Source organism: Pinus tabuliformis, chromosome 3_1 (genome assembly GCF_031772625.1).
Source record: "Pinus tabuliformis cultivar Carrire ecotype Pingquan chromosome 3_1, CPIR1, whole genome shotgun sequence".
Lineage (NCBI taxonomy): Eukaryota > Viridiplantae > Streptophyta > Pinopsida > Pinales > Pinaceae > Pinus > Pinus tabuliformis.
In genome coordinates this window covers 401,506,735-401,530,345 of record NC_142301.1, presented here as the reverse complement: position 1 = coordinate 401,530,345, position 23,611 = coordinate 401,506,735, and positions in this window count along the sequence as shown.

Genomic DNA, 23,611 nt, shown 5'->3' with positions numbered 1-23,611 from the left:
CCTCTGGGTGAGAGATCCATATATAGATGTAAGCAGAGAGGATGAGTCAGCTTATGTTTTGACTTGTGGCTTCTCTCTGTCAGTTCTTGCTTCCACTTGGAGGTTGAGAACCTCTTACTCATCACTTGGTCGAATTCATTGAGGCAAGTTTCATTGAGGAAGATTCTGGAAGCTTCCAGGGTCTTTCCACCTCGTTGAATGAGCTTGCCATTTGTCATTTCCCGCTCAGCGCACCCTGGTAGTGCTTCCACCTGCATTGCAGTGCACCTAGCCAGTGTAGCCTCTGCATTTCAATGCAGGCAGCTAGTGGAGCCTCTGAATTGATCCTGAATTGACTGTTTCTGAGTTGTTTTTGGTGGAGAACTTCTGGGAGAAGCTGTCATTGGTTGACCTTGTTCCTTTAGGGGCAGGAACAACTCTTTTAGGGAATTTGGATCCCTTGGATTATGGAAATTTCATGCCCAATGCTGTAAGGCACAAAAATGTCTATAACAGTTGCCCCCTAAAGTATGAGGCCGTTTATCAGGTGAAATGCTTTATTAGGAGGATCCGAAGTTCTTCCAATGCTGGGAGGAGACCTGTAATAAGATACAATACAATACATTATTTTTCATACTGCTTTCATGATCTAGCTGAGGCGGGCATTCCCATGCTCAGCTTTATAAATTCATTTTTCTGTACATAGAACAGAATATCGTCTGATGGTAGACTGATGATTTTGATGAAATCATCATCCTTTTGGTAGGATGATTATCTGCTGTAGTGTTGTACATGTCAATGTCTTTATTTTTCCTAAATATATATCGCAGCTCGGATGGATGAAACTAGATCCGGGGTCTTCAATCTCGTTCGATCTTCACTCTAAGTACAAGTCGATCCATGTGAGAAATGTTCTGAAGTCGAACATGGAAAGACATCGCTTGATTACCAGTCAATGATGTAAACTGTTAACAAGCGCGAGAGGAATCACCGATAATGATAATGACCCTCAAGGTACTGCAGTACAATTCTCGTGGTGTGAATAAAGGACTTGGCGTCGAACACCACGCAAAATCTTTTGGTCGAAGGTCATTGATGTATACCTGTCGCCGGAAGTGAGAAACTTGCCATTGAGGCATGCAAGCTTCAAAGTACTGAAGGGGGTGTTCCTAGATCAACTTCTTGGATAATGAGCTGATGTCGACAAGAAGTGATCCGTCAAAGGAGGGCCTTAATGTATCCCACATCAGTGACACAGAATGGAGCAAATGATTTTGATGGAGGTGAAAAGGATCTGATGATATATGGTTCAGGGTGGCGGTCATGAAAGGATGAAGGATAATGTATGGTAGTGGATGGGACACGGTTGACTTCTCTGGATGACTTCTCTTGAACATATCGGCGACACTTGTGTGATGGATTGGTAGCATTTACCCCAAAGATGGTTGGTATGGCGAGACCATGGTGATGTGACCGGTGAATGAAACAACCCAACCCGACTCAGGCACGGAGTGGAAGTGTCATGTTCAAGAGCGACTTGCTACCAATAAAAGTTCTTTGAGTTTCTTCCCAATTTTCCCCAGTCATTTCTGACCAGTACCTCTTTATTTTTGTCAAGCTTGAGGAGGATAACATATGCTTGTTCTATAATTTTCCCTTCGGGAAAACCCATCGCTATGTTTTAACGAGCCTAGCGATAGTGAAACTCGTTCTCGTCTAAAGACAAGTTTGTCGCTATTAATGTTTTTTAACGAGTCTAACGACAAAGATAACTTGGTCCTTTTCAATTTTAGAGAGTCTGAAAAGGTACGTAAAGATAACTCCAAAGTTCCTTTTTCGTCATCTAATCCCTTAAGTCCGAAAAAGTATAAAACAATACAGAAGGGATGGATTTTCGATAGTTTTAACGAGCCGAACAAAACAAGCGCTCGATCTTTTTGTGCAATAATCCCTCAGGTCCAAAAAGATTAAAATCTAGAGGAGGGATAGCACTTCCGGTAGCTTTAACGAGCTGGAAGGCCAAAACTCGGCAATCTTTTCATATTTTACGAGTCAGATGAAAAGAGCTTAAAGAAGACTCGTCTTTTGAGGAACGAGTGATGAAACGGGTTAGCAGTTGATTCCAGGTAAGGGTTGGAATTTTCCAATCACGGCAGTGTCACAAGGATGGCTAGTGAAATCACTCTTCGCAGCTGTTCCTCAAAATGGGTAAACAATCAAATGGAGGTGAATGATCGGCCAATGGAAAAGTGGAGGTGATGGTGCAAAAACGAGCAAGGCTTTAATGGCTGATAAATTTACATTCACGGTGGTTATTTACCGGAGGGTTCATTTTTTAACGAGCTTAAACGCGGGTTGAAACACTTGCTCGATCTTATGTTTATTTTTTAACGAGCATGAACTATGTGCTAAAACTGCTCGATTAATCCAGTCATATGATAAGAATGTCTCATGTAAGATTCCATTTTTTATGGAGCTTGCGCCTTACAAAGCTTTGCTCTCGAATCCTTTCTTTATGCAAGCTCGGAAACGACTAATCCTACGATTTTAAAGGGTTAGACCTACAGGTTTAAAGGGAGGACCTAAAAATTTAAAAAATAAATAGCCGCCTGTTATAGACAAATTTGTGCCTTACAGCAACAAGCATGAATTGTCAATAATCCAAGGGATCCAAAGTTCCCTAAACATGATGTTCCTACCCCTAGAGGAACAAGGTCAGCAAACCAACAGCTCTCAGATCAGTTCTCCACCTGAAAACCCTCAAAAACAAGCAATCCTGAAATCAAAGCAGGTGCTCCACTAGGTTTCTGCGCTGAAACTCAGTTGCTCCATGGTGTACCTGCGTTGCAAAGCAAGTGGAACAAAGGCCACCTGCGCTGAGCGAGATGGGACAAGTGGCACACTGAGTCATTGCTCTGGAATCTTCCAAAAATGACACTTGGATCAGGTATTTCACCTTGTGATGAGTCAGAGGTTCTGTTTCTCCAAGTGGAAGCAAGGTTCTCCAAGTGGACTCAAGAACTGAAGATCAACTAAAGATTAACTGAAGAGAGAGAGGACACAAGGCAGCTACACATCAGTTGCAAGCTGACTCATCCTTTCTCAATTCATCTATATATTGAGCTCTCTCCTATGAGCTCAAGGGGCTGGAATTTTGTGCAAAGTAATGATATGTTGTTGGTTTCACTATTGAGCTATTAGGTGATTGTTTGAGAGAGGTGAAGAGGAGAAATTCTTTCTGCTGGGAGGTGTTGCTGGGTTGGAGCCTTCAATGGTTGTAATACTCTCAGAACCTTTACTTCTTCATTAATAAAAGCTATTGAGGTTCTTCTATGTGCTCTTGTTTCAATAATATATTGTGATGATTGCATGTTTGGTTTACACTAATCCATGAACCAATTATGATTGCATGCCTCTTGTAGTTTCCTTCTTTGTTATTTTGCAGGATCTCATTGTAGCTGGGCAAGCAAAAGAACAAGGAGCTAGGAGCAAGCGGCCAAAGAGAAGAGTTTGGATTCGACATTAAGCGCAAGGCAACGGTTAGTGCATTTCTCCATTCTCTTTTGCTTTCATAAAGAAGTAAACCTTAAGTAGTTTGTTTTACAGTTGTTGCTAAGGAACTATCACCCTTAGAGTGGGATAGGGTCATCCGAGTCGGATACTTTTCCCTACAACAAAATGGCGACTCCGCTGGGGATCGTATCCATTTGATTGTGTTTGTAGTATTTTGCTATTCATTTCCTGAACAAAAGAGTACCAAATCGAAAAGCTTTTGACTATATCAAAAGCGAAGTAGAGGGCAGCTACTCTAGCTCATTTCTGAGCAAGTTCATGATTTGAAGAGCTGATCTACAAGGATCCTTGTAAGCTCTTAGTGATAGCTTTTCACCTTCCTAATCATCCCTTTGAGTGTGCTTGACTGATTGCTTCTGATTTGAGCAAAAACTGTGCATTTTTGAGAAAATTATGACCCGGAAACTGTGAAAACGCAACTTTCGTTTTCCAAAGCAGGTAGTACACAGGCTACCTGCTTTGCAACGCAGGTCCCGAAGGGGCTACCTGCGCTGAGAGCCAGATTGGCTGTGCAGCACCTGCGTTGGCCCAAATTTGCCTAGTGCTGTTGGGGTTTCCTCCTTTTCTCTTGCCTGTTTTCACTATTGATTTGGCTGCCAGTTACTAGTCTTGCACCTATTCTGAAACCAATATTACTTGCCATCATTCTGCCTCTGTTATATAATGAAATTGTACTTGTTCTTTTGTATTTCTTACTCATTTACAATTTCCCATAACGAAGAGTAAACTAGTCTTGCTTTTGGCCTCTTAGATCTGAACCTGTGTTAGGCATTTTGTTGGTCTAAAGAGTTAGCTTGTTTGCTGTCCATAGCTGATTAGTCATTTACTTTCGTCATTATGGTTTGATTTCATGCATTTCCAGTGATTAAGCAAGTGAATCTTAAGGTGTCTTTTGATTTTGGACAAGCTTGTTTACTTTCGCTTTAAATCGAAATCAAAGTTATATAACAACTTTCTTTTTGTAACCCATCCACATTAAGAAAGGGAAAAGAAAATACATGCATTGTGCATTTTGCATTTGAAAACGTTTGCATGATGATTTAGGAGAAAGTGCATTAGTTTGTGCTGTATGAACTGTGTGAAAAGATTTGCCTTTCTTCTCCCTCAGTAGTTAAGATTTTCATCAGTCAAAAAGATTTGAAAAAGCTTTCTTCTCATCTTAGGCTGCATTTAGGAATTGTTCATATACATCTCGTGGTGAACCTCGAAAGGCAAACTTTAAAAAGATCAACTTAAAATATACTGAATGAACCTAACAACGCATTTGAAACATAATGCAAACACATAGAGGTCTAGGTAGAGACGTGTTTCGGCGTCGTTAAACATAGTGACTGTCGATCTCTACGAAGGTGGGTGATTCCTCCTGAGAGTCGGTGGCACTAATACGGACTTGTGCTCCCACGTACCGTCGCGTATATATTGGGAGACCCCTATAGGCATTTATCCTTTATCCTTAGGAAGCCGTGTCGATCGCCCTACTGATCGCGATGCAGTGAACACAGCATTCACGAAGATCGACCACCCGTACCGTAAAACGTATTCTGTGGTTTCGCGAAAGGTTTGGCACACCCTCTGCCTAGATCTCCAGAGCAGTTTCTTTTGGCCTTTTTCAAACTCTATAACTGAAAAGGTCCAACTGAGCATTTGTCACTTCGGGCTCGTTAATACATCGAAGGAGACTAGAGTCATCTTTAGCTTTTTCTCGACTCTTAAAACATGAAAAAGCAAAGTTATGTTTAAAAGCGTCTAATAAAATTCATTCAAATCGGAAACACAAATTTCCCCCTTTATATTTTAGTTGATCGAGTAATCCGCAATCGTGGAAGAAAGTCAATTGAATATCCGTCGTTCTTGGAGGCTTGCGAGTCAACCATCTTTGTCTCCGGAATCGAAAACAATCCGGACAAAGCGAGCTCGTCGAACCAGTTCAAAATCTCCTTTAAAAGTTAGAACAAGTGTTCTGACAACATCTGAGATTCTGGTTACTCCAAACATTTCCGGAAATCCTGCCTCTATAGAAGAAGTTCAACCACCACAGAAGGACAGTAATACTGATCCTAGTCTGGGGGCAAATACTTGTATAACTGAACCAGTTCCATCTGTAACTGGTCCAGAGAGTTTTGTTCCTCAAACATCTGTCGCTGTTGATACAACCCCTTCTTCGGCACCGGAAATCTTTTACGGACCTGACGGTCTTCCTCTTCCACCTGGTCTGATTGCGATAGAGGAAATTATAGAGGAATCGCAAGTATCCACTCCAATTCATTTTGGAGTAGGGGTCACTCTATTTCCTGCTACAACAGAAGTTTGTCCATCACCAGTGGAAGTTCCTGTAGAATCACTAGGCAATCAATTGGATAAACTTAAAATGTCTGAACAACCGTCAACATCTAGGACTGTGTCAAATGACACGGCGACAGCAGAATTACCTGCTGCGAATCCAACAGTGTTCGCCGGCATACCATCTGTCCCGGCAAATTGTCAACAACAAGTCGGAATCCCATCAGGGACGACGACATGGTTAGTTCCTATTTCTTCATCCGGATTATCATCTGGTATTTCTTATGTTGAAACTCAACAAATTGATCCAATGTGTCTTCAAAGGCCAATTTACCCTTTAAGTACTGGATTTTCACCATATGGAGGGCAGTATGCTCTTTCATTGTTCCCTCCCAGAGAACAACCATATGGGAGTTTACAACAAAGTTCAGGTCAAACTGGAATTACATCCAGCGGTTGGGTACCAATACTGCCTCAGCAACCAGGGGTTGTATATTCAATGCAACCAGTACACCCTGTGTCGAATATTCCCACCATACCTGCTATAATGAATGTGTCGCAAGTCTCAATGACTCAATCACAATCTCAGGGTAGTGCCTCCTTATCTGGAGCGACTCAGGCTCAAACAAGTACTATGACTCCTCATCCTGGTCAATCATCCAGTATTGGTCAACAGCAAATGGTCCAACAACCAGAGCTGGTTCAATCTCAACAACCGCCATTCCAGCAATCATATCAAGGACCTGAGCAACAAGTCTTTGTAAGGAATGGGCAACCATGCTATAATGGTTATGCCCATCAACCTTGTCAAAGTTGTCAGCATTATGCTGGTCTGCAAAGACCCATTGCTCAGGCGATACCATCTTATCCTGGATATGCTTCGCCTAACCTGAACCAACAGTTGCCCTTTGTAGCAACTCTAGAACTACCAGATCTAAACCGGCTGACGAATGATCCAATTGCTTATGCCCCTTGGTGGCCAGCGATTCCGCATAAACTTCCGTCAGACATTCCTAAATTTAATGGAAATCCGGGTGAAGATCCATCGAATCATGTGATGACATTCCATCTATGGTGTTCATCAAACACCCTGAATGATGATTCGATACGTCTTCGCCTCTTTCAGAGGACATTAACGGGTCCGGCGGCAAAATGGTACATTGAATTGCCTAGAGCTTCGTTCGACAACTTCAGTACCTTAGCCACAACCTTTTTAACCCATTTTCAATTACCGATAAGGTATGAAACGGGAACAGAACTCCTTACCAACTTCAAACAGACGACTGCCACCCATATATCTGATCATATACATGAGTGGCGACGTCGTCGTAGGATGGTAAAAACATACGTTCCGGATCAGCTATTAGCTGAATGGTTTATCAAATCATTACTTCCTGCCATCACGGAAGATGTGGCAAAGGGGGGAGTCGTAACGGAAGAGCAAGTTATCGCTCGTGCGCAATATCTGGACTTAGTTTATACTCAGTCCGGCACGCTCTACGACAAAATACCTGACGCCCCTAGACCGGAATTCTCAATTCCTCCTCCTCCTAAATCAAACAATGACTCTCGCGCCGGCGATGGCGTGACTGGCAAACGCAAAATCTCTAGTCAAAATGCAGATGAGGAACTTCTTGCCTCAGAAGTAAATGCCATGTCGACCGACAAGGGCAAACAACTGAAGCAACCAAGGGGCAAGAAGAAAAGGAAAGGGAAACCCCCGACAGGGTGTCATATATGCGATGAGGATCATTGGACGAAAGATTGTCCACATATAGCTGAAGTTAAGAAACTCTTCAGGAGTTCAAAAACCCCAGCAGTATTGACTGATCCGTTTCCTAATCCAAGACAAAATCTGGTTGCTAATCAAAATGCTTCCCGATCCCAAGTGCTTATGTTGTCTACCTCAAAGCAGCAGAATAATGCTTTGACAAGGAATAAAGATTACGGGAATCCACGGCTGTCGAATAACAAGGCTAATGAACAACCTAATAGTTCGACGACAACTTTGACCAAAGTTGTGCCACCCATCATTCCTGAACCAATGATAAAGTTGCCAAAAGGAGTAGTACACAAATCGACATTTAATCCTCGTGCCAAAATAGCACAGAATTATAATATAATAGAGGACCTGGCCCAATCGCCGTCCGCTATGTCGACACTTGAGGTAGCGCAAAAATGCACCTCCCAAGAGCAAGCTTTATTATCAGCCATAGGTGGGATTGGCCCAATGGATTCCAATCTTGTGGCCTTTGATCATAAAGGATATGACCCTCAGATACCAGCTCAACTAGCTTTCCTTATTCAAGTGAAAGCCCTCAACAAAACTGTTCATCGAACAATTATTGATGAGGGGGCATCTACATGTCTTATGTCGATGAGTTGCTGGAAAAATTTAGGCTCACCACCCTTGTCAAAATCGTCAACGACATTAAAAGCATTTGATGGACGATCATACACTCCATACGGGATTTTAAGTAACTTGCAAGTTGAACTGGGGGGCAAAACAGTAGAAGTTGATGTGGAAGTAATCGACGGAAACCTCGATTACAACATCCTACTTGGAAGGCCTTGGATATATGCCATGGCTGCAATTGTGTCGACCTACTTCAGGAGGATTGTATTTCCTTTTCAAGGAAAAATTACAATCGTCGACCAACAAACATTTCTCCCCAACAGTTCTCAAGTTACGGGAAGCAGCACAATGATCCATGAAAGTAATCAATCGCTCCAAAATATTGGAGTAGGTTTCCTAAAAGACCCTGCCTTAATGGGTACTTTTGCCCTACCGCCGGCGGGTAATCTGGCGGAAGTAGCCACAGTGGAAACCTACAATATGAAATCTTCTATATCCAACGGATTCGGAAGATTCCTAAATATTTTGTCAGCATGGATCATCGCCCTAATGGAAATACTGTAAATATAGTGGGCTCCGAGGACGGTTCTTATCTCGTGTCAACCTCGTTAAAAAATGAAACAAGGAATCATGAGGATAGTTCTTTTACTGTGTCAACCTCATTAAAAAATGAAACAAATCCCCTTTTCAAAATTCAAAGGTAAACCTTCATTCCAACCACCAAGTTGAATGCAATGAAGCTTGGGGGGCACCCTCCTTTGACATGCGTTATTATGATGCTGGGGGCATGCAAAAATCGAGCAGTTTTAGCACACAGTTCATGCTCGTTAAAAAATAAACGCAAGATTCGAGCAGTTTTAGCACACAGTTCATGCTCGTTAAAAAATAAACGCAAGATCCGAGCAGTTTTAGCACATAGTTCATGCTCGTTAAAAAATAAACATAAGTTGTGAGCAATCTTCCCCTAGAGTTCAAGCTCACCCAGAAAAAATGAACCGGTAAATAACTTTGGTAAATGTAACCTTTGACTGCCATATTAAAAGCCATTGGTCGTGTTTATATGCCATCACCTCCATCCGTTCATTTGGCCAATCGTTCATCTCCATATGTTTGTTTACCCATTTTGAGGAACAGCTGCGAAGAGTAATTTCACTTAGCCATCCTTGTGACACTGCCGTGATTGGAATATTCCAACCTGTACCTGGAATCTGCTGCTATCCCTTTTTATCACTCGTTCCTCAAAAGATGAGTCTTCTTTGAGCTCTTTTCACTGACTCGTAAAATATGAAAAGTTTGCCGAGTTTTGGCCTTCCAGCTCGTTAAAGCGACCGGAAGAGCTATCCCTCCTCTAGATTTTAATCTTTTTGGACCTGAGGGATTATTGCACAAAAAGATCGAGCGCTTGTTTTGTTCGGCTCGTTAAAGCAATCGAAAATTCATCCCTTCTGTATTGTTTTATACTTTTTCGGACTTAAGGGATTAGATGACGAAAAAGGAATTCTGGAGTTGACTTTATGTACCTTTTCAGACTCTCTAAAAATGAAAAGGACCGAGTTATCCTTGTCGTTAGACTCATTAAATTCATTAAATAGCGACAAACTTTTCTTTAGACGAGAACGAGTTTCCCTATCGCTAGGCTCGTTAAAACATAGCGATGGGCTTGCCCGAAGGGCAGGTTATAGAACAAGCATATGTTATCCTCCTCAAGCTTGACAAAAATAAAGAGGTACTGGTCAGCAATGACTGGGGAAAAATTGGGAGAACCTCACAGCTTTAATGGTAGCAAGTCGCTCTTGAACATGACACTTTGTCCTCCGTATCACATCGGGTTGGGTTGTTTCATTCACCGGTCTCATCACCATGGTCCTCGCCACACCATCCACATTTGGGGTAATGCTACCGATCCATCACATCAGTGTCGTTATATGTTCAAGAGAAGTTGTTCTGCAAAGAGTCAACCGTGTCCCATCCACTACCATACATTGTCCTTCATCCATTTCATGACCGCCACCCTGAATCATACATCACAGTTTGTTTTCACCTCATCACAATCATTAGCTCCGTTCCGTGTCACTGATGTGGGATTCATTAAGGCCCTCCTTTGACGGATCGCTCCTTGTCGACATCAACTCATTATCCAAGGAGTTGATCTAGGAACAACCCCTTCAGTACTTTGAAGCTTGCATGCCTCAATGGCAAGTTTCTCACTTCCGGCGATAGGTATACATCAATGACCTTCGACCAGAAGATTTTGCATGGTGGTCGACGCCAAGTCCTTTATTCCCACCATGTGAATTGTACTGCTATACCTTGAGGGTCATCATCCTTATCGGTGATTCCTCTCGCGCTTGTTAACGGTTTACATCATTGACCGGTAATCAAGCGATGTCTTTCCATGTTCGACTTCAAGAAATTCTCACATGGATCGACTTGTACATCGAGTGAAGATCGGAAGAGATTGAAGACCCCAGATCTAGTTTCATCCATCCGAGCTGCGATATATATTCAGGATATAAAGACATTTGATATGTACATCATTGCAGCAGATGATCATCCTTCTCAAAGGATGATAATTTCAGCAGAGAATTATCAGTCTACAATCAGACGATCGTCTGTTCTATGTACCAAAATGTATTTATAAAGCTGAGCATGGGAATGCCCGCCTCAGCTAGATCATGAAAATGTATGAAAAATAATGTATCGTATTGTATCTTATTACAGGACACTTCTCAGCAGATTGAATGAACTTCGGATCCTCTCAATAAATCATTTCACCCGATAAACGACCTCATACTTTAGGGGGCATCTGTTATAGACAAATTTGTGCCTTACAACAACAAGCATGAATTGTCAATAATCCAAGGGATCCAAAGTTCCCTAAACATGATGTTCCTACCCCTAGAGGAACAAGGTCAGCAAACCAACAGCTCTCAGATCAGTTCTCCACCTGAAAACACAAAAACAAGCAATCCTGAAATCAAAGCAGGTGCTCCACTAGGTTTCTGCGCTGAAACTCAGTTGCTCCATGGTGTACCTGCGTTGCAAAGCAAGTGGAACAAAGGCCACCTGCGCTGAGCGAGATGGGACAAGTGGCACACTGAGTCATTGCTCTGGAATCTTCCAAAAATGACACTTGGATCAGGTATTTCGCCTTGTGATGAGTCAGAGGCTCTGTTTCTCCAAGTGGAAGCAAGGTTCTCCAAGTGGACTCAAGAACTGAAGATCAACTAAAGATTAACTGAAGAGAGAGAGGACACAAGGCAGCTACACATCAGTTGCAAGCTGACTCATCCTTTCTCAATTCATCTATATATTGAGCTCTCTCCTATGAGCTCAAGGGGCTGGAATTTTGTGCAAAGTAATGATATGCTGTTGGTTTCACTATTGAGCTATTAGGTGATTGTTTGAGAGAGGTGAAGAGGAGAAATTCTTTCTGCTGGGAGGTGTTGCTGGGTTGGAGCCTTCAATGGTTGTAATACTCTCAGAACCTTTACTTCTTCATTAATAAAAGCTATTGAGGTTCTTCTATGTGCTCTTGTTTCAATAATATATTGTGATGATTGCATGTTTGGTTTACACTAATCCATGAACCAATTATGATTGCATGCCTCTTGTAGTTTCCTTCTTTGTTATTTTGCAGGATCTCATTGTAGCTGGGCAAGCAAAAGAACAAGGAGCTAGGAGCAAGCGGCCAAAGAGAAGAGTTTGGATTCGACATTAAGCGCAAGGCAACGGTTAGTGCATTTCTCCATTCTCTTTTGCTTTCATAAAGAAGTAAACCTTAAGTAGTTTGTTTTACAGTTGTTGCTAAGGAACTATCACCCTTAGAGTGGGATAGGGTCATCCGAGTCGGATACTTTTCCCTACAACACCGCCCCTTGCTTGCACTCCAAAAGGTTTGCATGCCCCCAGGTATAAAGTACGATTTCAAGGTTGCCCCTCAATTTGCAGATAAAACATTTGTTCTACCAGGAAAGGCCTACCTCTTTCAGGTTACCCAAAGATTGTCTCATTTGCGCAGCAAACAAAACACTTCTTCGGCGATGTCTACTGAGATAAACAAAGGTGAATGATGACGCCCGCCGATTCACATAACTTTGACAAAAGAATCTTATTCTATAACAACCCCTCTTCCAATCACAGACGGGGTACGGACTAGTCATATTCTCCCGTGGAAACCTACCCTATACCCAAAGTTTTCCTGCCGAAGCAGACCAGGACGCATGCCCCCTGGGTTCCAGTCATATCTTTCCGAATCACTCATGCTCATCGGGAGGACGGACCGTGGGTTGAGACATTTCTTGCGTGAAGAGACCATTTAGGGATGGTATATGACTATTTGCGATGCGTGATCCGGGAAATGAAAGCTGGTCCACGAGCTTGACCACTCTTCCTTCGTGCGGAAAACACATTACTCTAAAGAGTGAGGAGACGATGGCTCCCATGCAATATATATAGTCTCGTCCAAGGAGTAGGTTATAATCCAAGGGTCCTTGAACGACCATCACGTTCATTTGAACGGTCTTCCCTTTCAATGTGATAGGCACATTGGGGAGGATCCCTAAAGGTTGACTGGTTCCTTTATCGAAGCCTGTCAGATTTCTCATTTTAGGCAAAAGCGCTGGCGAACCAAGCGCTTTCCAAGCAATAGAGGAAAGGATACTCACAGATGCCCCCTCATCAATGATGGTGCCAGCCATTACCATCCTGTATATTTGAATGATAATTCTGAATGGTATGCTGGCTGGCAAGCGGGGTCTGCCTAGTTGGTTCCAGTCGAAGGACACAACCAGGTTGCTTGGTGGTGGGACCGAATAGACGGCCGGATATCGCTCTGACGAACTTCCTTCCTGCGATAAAGGAATGGGTGCATTGCCCCCGTGTTCGTCAGAGTCTGTGTTGATGAGAAGAATCTAGATGGTGTCATCCTTATCCTCTTCAGTGACTGTATCATTCGAAGATAAATCCTCTGAAGGCAAGACCGGGTCAACTGCCGCCTCGACCTTTTGACTTTCGTCTGGTATGGATTCAGTCGGTTTATCCTTAATGATAGACGCTTCAGCTGACCACTTGAGTGGGCCAGCTGGATTTTCAACTAACGAAGGACTTGGCAAGAGTTTTTTATATCCAGGAGGAAGTTGTAACGGTGAAACCGGGCGATCTTCCAAGACTCTTTTAGCCTCGTCTAAGAAGGGACAACGGTGGAGGGTGTGGTTGCCTTCGCACAGTCTACAGGGAGGTCTAGCCCTCCCTTTCTGTCCTGGAACTTCACTTTCGCTAGTTGACGGTGTACTTTCAACATGACTATCAGAGGTTGACGACACCAGATTGTGCAAACGGGGAGACCAGTCCCTTAGTATCCGAGGGATGTAGGGACAATCTCTGTGAAAGTGGTCTCCCTTGCAAATGACACATGGCGATTTAGGCCTGGTCAGTGCTGTGTGTGGATTTTCATCAGACGACCCTTGTTTTCCCTTATTTGCCTTTGGCTCCTTCTTCTTTTTCTCTTTCTTCTTCTTTTCCTTCTTCTCCTTAGGAACTTGGTTTTTAGTTTTACCAGTCCTGTCACGCGAAGAGGAAGGAAGAGAGGAAGAATTATAGGAAGTAGAAGGTTGGTGGGAAATTCTGGACTCATCTAATTGTTGATTCGACTGTTCAGGAATAGTGGTGTTCTGAATGAAATTGGTTGAGAAGAGCTAGACCGGCAGGCCAATTGTCAGTCTTGGAAGCGACAATGTGGCCATATGGGGTGCACCAACATCTCCCCAAGAGGAGAAGGGACTAGGATTTCCACCAAGGGGAATTCCTTGGTTGGTGGGTTCCATTTTCTCAACCTAAAGATCAATGCAGGAAAAAGGGGTGATTGTTCCGTTTAAAATAAATTTTAACGAGCTTAGACACAACTTGCTTTTTCAATTTTAAAGAGTCGAGAAAAAGCTAAAGATGACTCTAGTCTCCTTCGATGTTTTAACGAGCCCGAAGTGACAAATGCTCGGATGGACTTTTTCCATTATAGAGTCTGAAAAAGGCCAAAAGGAACTGCTCTGGAGTTCTAGGTAGAGGGTGTGCCAAACTTTTCGCAAAACTGCAGAATACTTTTTAGGGTACGGGCGTTCAATCTTCCCGAATGTTGTGTTCAGTGCATTGCGATCAGTAGGGTGGCCAACACTGCTTCCTATGGATAAAGGTTTTATTCCTATAGGGGTCTCCCAATATATACGCGACGGTACGTGGGAGCACAATCCGTACTGGCACTTATCGTCTCTCAGGAGGAATCACCCAACCATCAGTGAGGCGACTAGTGACTAGGTTTTACGACGCCGGAACACGTCTCTAGCCTAGACCTCTATGTTGTGCATTAACTTACAAAGCGTTGTTAACTTCATTCAATTTATTTTAGGTTGATCTTTCTTAGAAGTTTGCCTTTTTGGATCACCACGAGATGTATGATACAATTCCTAAATGCAGTCTAAAGATGATAAGCAAGCTTTTATATCTTTTCAACAATGAAAATCCTAGCTACAAGGGGAAAAGAAAGACACCATCTTTTCTCAAAGAGCATAGAGCACACAGTAATGCACTTTTCCCTAAATCAACATACAAACTATCAAAATGAAAATGCACATATGCATGTATTTGTTTTCACTTTCTTAATATTGATGCCTAAAAAGAAAGCTGTTGTATAAATTTGAATTCGATTCCAAGTGAAAAACACAAACAAGTTCCTTTTTCGAAATCAAAAAGATGATTACGACACTTTATGATTTACTTGTTTCGACACTTGAAATGCATAAATTGAAACCAAAAGACAAAAGTAAAAGCTAAATCAATTGTGAACAGCAAACAAACTCACTCCTAAGATCAAAACGACACTTATGACAGGTCTAGATCTAAGGGCGACAGTATGACTAGTTTACTTTTGTAATGGGAAACTGCAAATGATGTAACAAATACACAAAGAACAAATACAGTTTCTTTATACAACCGAGGCGGAATTGAGGCAAAGAAAAGGGGTTTCAGATAGGTACACTGACTGATAACAGGATGCAAAAAACAGAGAGAAAACTGAACCAAAAGAAATAGAGAACCACAGCTGCACAAGGCAAAGACTGATCAGCGCACCCTCAGCACAGAGAAACTGAACTTCAGCGTAGGTAGCCTTCACGGGACCTGCGTTGAAATGCAGAACCTCTTCACAGAGTCTACGCTGAAGCAGAAACGAGAGTTGTTTCTGGGTTCTGGGTCACAATTTGCAGTTTAATCTACGGTTTTTGGCCGGATAAAAGCTATCAATTAGGTACAATTAGAAGGATGATTTAAAGGAGGACTAAGATCTATCACAAAGGGCTGTTAGAGCACTTGTGGATCAGCTGTTCAAATCATAAACAGGCCCAGCGAATGGACTAGAGTAGCAGATCTCTACTTTGCATTTGTAAATGGCAAATGCAGTTCGATTCGGCACTCTTGAGTTTATGAAATGAATAGCAATAGAAACACAAGTAAACTAACAAGATACTTTCCCCAGCAGAGTCGCCAATTTGTTGTTGGGAAAAGTATCCAATTCGGAATGCCCCTATCCCACTCTAAGGTGTGATAGTGCCTTAGCAACAAACAAGGAAAACTATCTGAGTATTCTTCTTTATGAGATGTAAATGGAGAAAGAAGGATGTAACTAACCGGTGTCTTCCGCTAGTTTGTCGATCCAATCACTCTCTCTTTTGTTCGCTTCCCGCTGCTTGCTCTTTCACTGGTCCAGCTTCATCCAGTTCCTGCAAGATCACAAGAGAGGAAAACTACACAAAAGACATAGATTCACATTCATAACTAGTTTAGGATCAGATATAAACTAAATATGCAAATATAACAAAACATCATTGATATACAAGCATATAGGAGAAACTCAAATAGCTTTATTGATATGATAATAAAGTTCAAGAGGAGATACAACCAAGTGAGTCCCGATCCAGCATCTACCTCCCAGCAAAGGAATCCCTTCCTCTCCTCCAACAAAGCATAAATCACCCAATGTACTAATCTCAATCTCAAACCAACAACAATTCTCTGCAAAGTACAAAATTCCAGCCCCCTGAACCTCTGGGTGAGAGATCCATATATAGATGTAAGCAGAGAGGATGAGTCAGCTTATGTTTTGACTTGTGGCTTCTCTCTGTCAGTTCTTGCTTCCACTTGGAGGTTGAGAACCTCTTACTCATCACTTGGTCGAATTCATTGAGGCAAGTGTCATTGAGGAAGATTCTGGAAGCTTCCAGGGTCTTTCCACCTCGTTGAATGAGCTTGCCATTTGTCATTTCCCGCTCAGCGCACCCTGGTAGTGCTTCCACCTGCGTTGCAGTGCACCTAGCCAGTGTAGCCTCTGCATTTCAACGCAGGCAGCTAGTGGAGCCTCTGAATTGATCCTGAATTGACTGTTTCTGAGTTGTTTTTGGTGGAGAACTTCTGGGAGAAGCTGTCATTGGTTGACCTTGTTCCTTTAGGGGCAGGAACAACTCTTTTAGGGACTTTGGATCCCTTGGATTATGGACATTTCATGCCTAATGCTGTAAGGCACAAAAATGTCTATAACACTAAGAGATGGACTTCAAATCTCCACCCAACCATATCATGACTGCACAACTATCCTTTCTTGTAGCCAACCACCCTGAGCTAGATTTAAAGTTTGAGGAGGTATTTTTCTGAGGAGTTCTCAATCATTCACTCACATATGATGAAAATATCTCATTCTATTGTGTTCTCAGTGACTCCTTGCTATCACGTAATGATGGATTTTAATCTAACAACCAAAACAATGCAGGGGCTCACGCATAACAAAAAGAGTCTCATTTTGGCCTTGGAGAGAGATATGTATAAACAAAAAGTAGGGTTGTCATCTACGTTACTTCTATAGGAATAAGAGATCACTTTCCAATAACTTCGTAGCGGTTCTCACACTTGTGTTCTCAGCCTCCCTTAGGCTACACCAGGTGTTATTATCCCACTGGATTTGGGGTGCCTCAACCTCTCAGAAAGTTCTCAACAAACTACTCTCTAGTGGTTTAATTATACCTAGGAACACAACCATTACCCTAGTGATTCTTAGCTTCTAGAAACTACCACAAGTTTGTCAACCTTGCTATCATCAGAGCATCTCTACTCCATCGAACACTTGTATAGTTTCACAACCACACACATGCACATTACAACTTTTACCAACACAGGGGATCCACACACACTCATGGAAGCACGTACACATATCGAAATACATGGGCATGTTGACACTAGCCTATCCTCCCTTTTCTCAGTGTGCTCATCCCCTTGTCATCTTACACCTAATCCACCCTTCACATTGTTCTCTTCCTCTTCTCTTTCCCACCCTAACTCCTCCCACATACTTTTGAATCTGTGTCCCATCTCAGTCGCTCATGATTTATAATTAAGCATTATTTACATGAATTTAGAATTCATAATAACATTTACAATAAGGTTAGTAGAAACGGTTGTCATAAACCCCACCCACTTAGATGAACATCATCTTTAGTGTTCTATACATGAACAAAAGTTTAATAGTGGGCTTTATAAACATAACTCATTTTACATTCATAATTACCTTCATAGTTTCTTACCCAACATATCAATGTGTATAAATTCCAATTGACTCAACAATTTTCTCAAGTTTCTATGTATTATTGAAAATGATCTTAATGCACCTCATCCTACATGTTGTTGAGAGTGTTACTCACCTCCAATGTCTAGCCATATTCTCCACTACGTTTAGTGCTTCTTCGACAAATAGTTTCAGGTCATTACTACTTGGGGAACACCTAATTTAGTTTTTATCCCAATCACCATGGTCATGACTCATTAAAACCAATTCATTTCCAAGTTTTGGCGTCCCCTTATTTTCTTCCTAGTCCCTTAGATCCAAGTGCTCCTTTTGTGTAGTCACTCAACTTCCAAGTTTAGGAATACTCTTCTTTGCTTCCTAGTCCCTTGGTGGTCCATCCCTTGGAAAGGATTCCTTGCCCTAGAAAATGTCTTCATAAACAAGAAATATCCCTGCCTTAAAACACTTATGTTAGTCATGGAATACTTAATGGCAACCAATGGACATCATTGGGTTCCATTGTCACCACAATGGACATGTTCCCAAAGTATTTATTTCTACCATGCTATAGTGCACTCGAATATATTCAAGTGGTTTTTGTTTGAATTTTAGTTAGCCTCATATGATAATTTTGGTGGTTCAATTCTCTTGCTTCATCATAAGCACACAAATTTTCATGAGATTAATCATAAGTATCAACAATAATAAATCACACTTCTATCAACAATTTTATTCATGAGGTGAACCACACAATTTTAATTCACTTCATATCATGACAAAATCATATGATCATAAATTCAAGTTACTAGAAATAAAAACTTTAGGTTGAACTATCTGAGTGTTTCTCAGCCCCAAGGAAAGTATTGAACATAACTCCCTACAATATTTAAATTTTTGTTTAAGGTCAACTCATCTAAATATTTTCTCAGCCCCCAAAGCACAACATTAAACATTGCTCCATGTGATCTCCAATCTCTATCTTTACTTCAATTCACCAAGTGTTTATCATCACCAAGGAAAGCACTTTGTAATGCTCTATGTGATATTTAACTTAGATATCTAAATATTTTCTCAACCCCAAGGAACATTAGTTAGTTTGTCTATTAAACAAAATGTCACCAATGGATTTACAAACATTGAATGTTTTCTTAGCCCCATGGAACAATACTAAGTGTAGCTATTAGACATAATGCCACAAATAGATTTACCAACACTGAGTGTTTTGTCAGCCCCAAGGCTTAATACTTAGTGTGACTATTAAAAGAAATTCCACAAATGGCTTTACCAACACTGAGTGTTTTCTCAGCCCCATGGCACAATACTTATCAAAGTACTTAGTTTGGATATTCCACTCCAAGTGGTCTTTAGTCATCTTCACCTTCAAATCCAGCCATCTGAGTGGTTTCTCAGCCCCAAGCCACATCACTTAGTAGTGCTCAAGCTGCTTGACACAGTATTTTTGTACAGGTCCATTGATGCACTATGTGGTTTCCCAGCCCAAAGGCATAACACTTAGTGGCATGCATACCCAATCCTTTTACCAAGGATTTTGGTTAGTAGTTAATATACCTGCTAAGACAATCCTCAATATTTTCTTTTCATAGACAAAATATAAACATGGGCACATGAAAGTAATAATAACATGATAATAAAAATAATTAAAAGAAATATTTCCATTTCTCAATGGATTCTTCACATAACATGGAATCTCATTGGATAACTGCATTATTTTATCCCAAACATTCCATTCATATATTCGCCAAATTTCATAAGCATAAAAAAATATCCTTTTGCAAGAATGATTCCTAACAACAACGTATCAAATACAATTGCATTGCATACATTCATTTAATCATCAACATGTTCATGAAGTACAGAACCTTAACATAATGTCAAGGTTAAAGAAACTCATGTATCCATCCATAACATGCATACAATTGAAAACAACAGTTTCCAACTTAGCTAAAGGAATTCTTCACCCAGATTAATTTCTCTTGCCTTTCACACCTTGATACCAGTGCCAACACAATTAGTTGATATCTCTGTTGTTATCATATTCAAAAGTTAATTTATCTCAACTTTCCCTTACCCATGTTATTTTTATGATATCAATTCTCAGCCTTCAATATTTTTTTTCCTTCATGTACATTGCAATTCCCAGGAGCAAAACTACAACATACTTATTAAAACTGGGCCATTCTTGGCCACTTGACCAATGGAATTCCACACAACCTAGAACCCATTAAATAACCTTTATATGTTACCCAAACATGACAAACGAAATTTCTACATTCATGTCATCACAAAGTTTTGGTGTTTTTAAAAATTAATTGTTTATTTTGCTACTATGTTGATTCTCAACCAATGTCCTTTCGAACCAAGAACATCATCATACCTTCATTGCATCATGAGATAAAGAATGCATGTGTACATGTCATTCATGTAGTCTAGAAAACTTCCTTTTTTATTCCATTCTCATTGTTGTCATGTTATTTTTACTTGTTCTCATGGAACCAAGCGTTCCACTTGACATGCCGATTATCTTCTTCTTCATTCCACTACCATTTCCTCATCTACAGGGTTTATTTTAATCAGGGTTTTGTACTGTGAGTCAAGTTTTATTCAACTCCTCTTTAGATCCCATTCTTTCCACACCCAACAACCACCAAGACCAAAACAGAAAAGGAAAGAAGAAAGAAGAAATGAAGAACAATAAAATATCACAACAACAATATATAAGAACAACACAAGGTAGCATGGCCGTGCCACCTTGTGTTGTTATTATATGTTGTTGTTGTGTTATTTTATTGTTCCTCATTTATTCTCTCTCTCTCTCTCTCTCTCTCTCTCTCTCTCTCTCTCTCTCTCTCTCTCTCTCTCTCTCTCTCTATATATATATATATATATATATATATATATATATAGATATATAATCAGACTGAGTCTTTTGCCAAGGTGTTTATGGAAACCTTTAAATTTCAACACCCCTTAAAATAGCTCATGGAGGGACCTTTGAATAGATACATTAGATATCTTGAGGGGGTGCTTCTACCTCTCCTCCAAAATTGCATATTGTTGGTTTATGTGCCTAAGACTCACATGAACTACCCTCCTTTTACTATCTATTAGGGTAGCCTCTTTTTAGGTTCTCCCTTCCATAATGCCAACAGGAAGTTATTTTCCTTTCCCTTTCAACATTACGATTCCTCTGTCTATCCCTATCAACATAAAATTTGTCAATATATAGGGAGGTTGAAGTGTATTGCAACAACTCATGTATGTAGGACAAATTTTGTATCAGCATGGTGTTTAGCTTTACCTGTTGTTTTTGCTATATCACGATCCTTCTATTTTATGCCTTGCAATTTTTTAGCTCATCCCTCAATCTCTTGAAGGTTTTTTCTCTTTCAAAGTATCTTCCCCTTTCTTGTGTTAGATGAACTTGGTCGAAGTTATGTTTTACCATGCCACTATCCATGATTTTCTTCTTGCTACAACTGATTCTTCTTATCTTATCCTATGTGATGTCACACAAACTAAATTATTAGCTTTATCAACATAAAAAAACCAATTGTTACCTTTCCATGTTAGCACAAAGCATATTACCCTACAACCATTCACACATCTAAAGTTTTCATGTTAGTTACATGTTCCAAAAACTAGGAATTAACATGTTTACAGTCCTACCTTCACAAGGCTTAGAATTGAACCTTTTACCAAGACTATCATTATCAATTAAATGGGTCTCTTTACCAAGACTAATAGTCAAGACATCCACACACTTAAAATTCAATTAAAAAAAATATGGCACATCAAGATCTACTACCTCTAACATTTCAAAATTATGATATCATCATAGTTATGCATACAACACACAATATGCAACTAGCACCTAGTCATCAATCATAATGTTATAACCAACACCTACTTGCACATGAAAGAAATCATCATAAACACAAAACTATATAGTAGATTCAAAACAATATCATGCCTCAAATGTCTAAAATATAACCTTTTCCTTTTCATTCATATTCCTTGATCCCATCCATTCCAAGTGCTAGACCTAGATTCTCTAACATTACTCTACAAGACACTCTTAACATATTACCATGCTACATTGGAGTCCCAAATTTATCTCCAGAAATCAATTATTGAAACTTCTACTATGATATGACCCTATAATTCTCACTCCCACCCCCTTGGGTTTGCCAAACTAAATGAGAGGTGTTAGTTTATCCTAACCCAACCTCTATGGTAACATTATTGAAATGTGGTTACAAGATTTCCTCTTTCTCCAAATTTAGAGGAAATGACTTTGGTATACACCACCGTGCTAGGATTTTCAAGAGATTTTTGTTGATATGAATTTGATCTCAATCCGAGTTATGGATCAAAATATATGGTTTTTTAAATATTTGGCCAATAACACTTTTTGTCATGTCAATGACCTCGACCATGTGGCACCTACATGCTGCCCTCATAGTAATCTTGCGTGCCATGGTAGCCCACATCATCACACTATGTCATGGACCTGTCTCATAATCATTTTACGCTATAATAAATTAATCGGCTTCAGGCCCATGGAATGAGGACAAATACAACCACCCCAAAGCCACAAACATCAAACACATGAAGGTCATTTGGACCTAGGCCCACATTCAGGTTTCTGAATAGTTTCTCGCACTTTAACTTGTTTGGCCTCAAATTAATTGTTTGCAACTTTGGGCTCAAAATGCATATGTGCATGTCAATCTCTTGGACCCCTGAACAAGGAAACCTAGGCCCCACTTGGTTTTCTTATGCTTTACAAGTCATGGTCACTTCACAATTTCATGGCATTTCAGGTTTTTGTTATAACTTATGCCACCCCGAAGTCTGAGACACTGTGGTCGTGAGACAGGGAATTTTCCAATCGCTTGGTTGAGATATTTCCACCAATATTAGCCCTGTAAACCTCATGTACAACTTCCTCTTGAGTGCCTCGAGGTGCAATATCTAGTGGTCTTGAGATAGAAAATGGTTTTCAATTTTGCAACCTAGACTCACATCTGAACCTTTCATAACATATACGTATATGTATTCATATTTATGATAAAGGGATGCCCTAAATGCTTGGCCATACTAGCCTATCTCTCCTGAGCTTATAACACACACACACACACATTAATAGGAATATCCTCAACACTAAGTATATTACGACCAGCCTCATGAGCATCATATATACATATATATTTACATATATAGAGGCACGTCCCCCTTGAGCAACCCAACAACATGAGGATATGATACCAGTAATTCTAATACAATGAATTTAACCAGTGAGGTAGTAATTCCATATATCTCTCACACTGAAGCAATGGACATGAATCCATTTATCAATATCACAGGAGCATGCATTATTCATCACATTGCATAGGGATAATAATTCCTTTTCATAACACACAAGAATAGACATTCCTTATCATTAGCCACACAATTTTAGCAATGGCAAAAGGAATTTACATTTCATTAAGATGAATAGTGACATGGATAAGTAACTTATCTTATGAAGCAGATGAATAATGAACAAGAGGTGGACTTCAACTCTCCAACTAATCATAGTTTGATTGCAAAACTATCATATAACTAGGTATATAATCAAAATAGAGACCATTCCCTCCAAGAGGAAATTTTGTGATAACGTAAATATAGATATGACTTACAAGAAAATCCTCCTCTTGCAATCCTATAATTCCATGTTCCATATCATCGAGTCATAATTTATAATTAAGCATTATTTACATGAATTTACAACTCAGGATAACATTTACAAGAGGGTTAGC